This window comes from Neofelis nebulosa, chromosome 14, assembly GCF_028018385.1.
Source record: "Neofelis nebulosa isolate mNeoNeb1 chromosome 14, mNeoNeb1.pri, whole genome shotgun sequence".
Taxonomy (NCBI): Eukaryota; Metazoa; Chordata; class Mammalia; order Carnivora; family Felidae; genus Neofelis; species Neofelis nebulosa.
In genome coordinates, this window is record NC_080795.1 from 55,362,657 (window position 1) to 55,365,604 (window position 2,948).

Sequence of the window (2,948 nt, forward strand, 5' to 3'; positions counted from 1 at the left end):
AAAGAATGTCCCTGAATACTTTATAAACACTGATTTCATGGAGAATGCTTTGCAATTTCCTGTGTGTCAACCTCATCCGAGGTTGTATTTTTATTTTTTTAAACCGAGTAAACCTCATCCATGTATGTCCACCTACGATAGTCATCTGAGAGCCAAAATGTATTAGCTAATATCGAAACTGATACTTCAAATGGAAACTAAAAGGAAAGAACAATATAAAGTTTACTTTTACAAATTTGTCCATCATCCTTCAGCAGCGTCCATGCTAATCTTCTCTGTATGGTTCAGATTTTAGTATAGGTGCTGCTGAAGCGAGCAGTAGAGTGTTTACTTTTAAAATCACTAATCTTATGTTTCAGGCAAAAATGTAAGTTTGGAGCAAAAGGCACCCTGTCAGTTGTAAGAAATTGAAAAAATTTGATGTGGCAAATATTGGACAATCCGACACCTGGACATGGATTTTTCTTTAACAACATCTATTTTAGCTACAATAAATTCTTTCTTTCATGTTTCCAGGACCCTCCCACAGTCAGTGACATGGAAAATTGTGAAGTTCTGGGTACCCAATGCTTTCTTTTTTTCTTTTCCAAACCTCCCTTCTACCTGGCCCTGTCTCTAGAGAGTAGTAGTTGTGTACTTGTTTGCTTATTTGGTTTTCCTTTAAAAAAATAGAAAAAAGAACAATTCATTCAATGATATATTTCTTCTTTTGTTCTTCCGCAAAATCTAACTAAGTTTAGTTCTGGTGAATAAACTTTCTGTATTGGCCTATCTCTTTTTTTTCAGAGCAGCAGTTTTCCCTGTGAAAACAGTTCTTTGGTGGATCTAAGAATCATTGCTTTTCAATTTGTTCAACTGTTTTCTTCTTGTGAGGAAGAGTGATGATTTCTAAACTATTTACCTGCCAGACTGGAAACCAGAAGTCTATGATGTATTTTTTTAATATTTATTTATTTTTGGGAGAGTGCAAGTGGGAGAGGGGCGGGGGTGGGGAACAGAGGACCCAAAAAGGGTTCTGCGCTGACAGGCTGACAGCAGAAAGCCCCACATGGGGCTCAAACTCATGAACCAGGAGATCATGACTTGAGCCAAAGTCTGACACTCAACCGACTAAGCCATCCAGGTGCCCCAACCTATGATGCATTTTTGATGCTAAAAATCACTTCAGATCTCTGCTTGATGGTAGTTCATGCATTTATTCAAATTGCCCAAGAAATGAGAATCAAGTACTATATATTGAACTATACTGTATAATAAATTATTTATATCATTTTCACAAAGGTCTTTTCAAATTTTAAAGAGTATGTCATGTAAAAAGAACATGCACTCAATGCATATGGGTTTGATCAACACTTTTAATCTCTTGGTTACCTAATTCCTCTCTGCTTGGTGTCATCCCCTTACTGAGCTGAAGTATGAATATACTAGGTCTCTTCCAGTTATCAGGGATTCAGGGATATTAAACAAATCCACATTTTTTTGGTGTACAACATAAAAATTTGGAAATACGGAGTTATCTTGACTGATTTTATTAGAACATGAACAGCTATCTGATAATATCATAGAATATAAACTATATGTTGAATATCTTTTAAAATTAAAAATAGGGGCGCCTGGGTGGCGCAGTCGGTTAAGCGTCCGACTTCAGCCAGGTCATGATCTCGCGGTCCGTGAGTTCGAGCCCCGCGTCAGGCTCTGGGCTGATGTCTCGGAGCCTGGAGCCTGTTTCCGATTCTGTGTCTCCCTCTCTCTCTGCCCCTCCCCCGTTCATGCTCTGTCTCTCTCTGTCCCAAAAATAAATAAAAAAACGTTGGAAAAAAAAAAATTAAAAAAAAAAAAAAATTAAAAATAGACATATCCATTGATGTGCCAATTCTACCTTTAAGAATTGATATTACTAAAAATTAGCACATATATAAAAGATTAAGCATAAGGATATCTATAAGGGTTGGAAACGGCCTCAACATTAATGTAAAAGTATTGGGAACAATCTAATATGTATTCACAACAGCCCTGCCAATAACGACAAACATTATTGTTACAACGAAGAAATGGAAGTGACAGGAAATAGGTAAGTGATATCTAATTAGTAGTACCCTAGTTGACTATTCTTAATCCAGTATATCAGGTTATGTTCTGTAGAATTAAGTGTTCATTTAGTTCTATTATTTCAGTTTAAGGAAGATTTTCTTTTCTGCTTACTTGAATTTCTAAGTCTTTTATTATTCTTTCTCCTCTAGTGTCCTTAGGTTATGGTTAATGTATCTAAGAATAAAAAATATGGATTTTTCATCTTCATCAAACTTTCTCTGACATTTCACTAACATTGTAGGAATATATAATTTCTGACTAATAGTGTGTATTAAACTAGTTTCCTTTGTATCACTTGTGCTTGTAATGTTTAAATTAACATAACTTCACACTTTGGAAAAGTAGCATTTTCTTTGACATTTTTAAAGAGCAGACATAGTACTTTGCTTACTAACCTTTAAAAAAATGATGATGTCATTTTGACTAGTGTAATCATTTCATCAATGACCCTTTCCACTTTAATATACTCTTACCTTTAATCTGGACAAAGGTGACCTATTCCTTGCATTTTTATAATACCTTTTTTTGATATTTTTCTACAATTATTTTTTTCATTGTGTCCTTCACCTGGCACTATCTTCAATATTTTTTTAAGGAGAAACAATTTCTACCATAGAACATAACCCATTAACATCTTTGAACAATGTTATGTGGCACAGAATGTTTATTTATGATAACGCCTTATTTACATTACATAAAGTAAACAAATTATTTATGTTAAATTATCATAAGATAAAGTAAAATGGTAATTCTCATGGGGATTCCCTGGGGATAGTGGAGACAGTCTATTTTTGGCTTTCTTTTCTTTTTTAAAAATGTTCATTTATTTATTCTGGGAGAGACAGAGAGTACTAGTA

The 2,948-nt window shown here is 34.3% G+C and overlaps 1 non-coding gene across 1 annotated transcript; it reads right to left on the minus strand.

Moving 5' to 3' along the window:
- Positions 1–212: 212 nt before the first annotated feature.
- LOC131495207 (U6 spliceosomal RNA) lies at positions 213–319 on the minus strand. The gene has a single exon (XR_009253835.1). It is a non-coding gene; the product is annotated as a U6 spliceosomal RNA (small nuclear RNA).
- Positions 320–2,948: the final 2,629 nt, after the last annotated feature.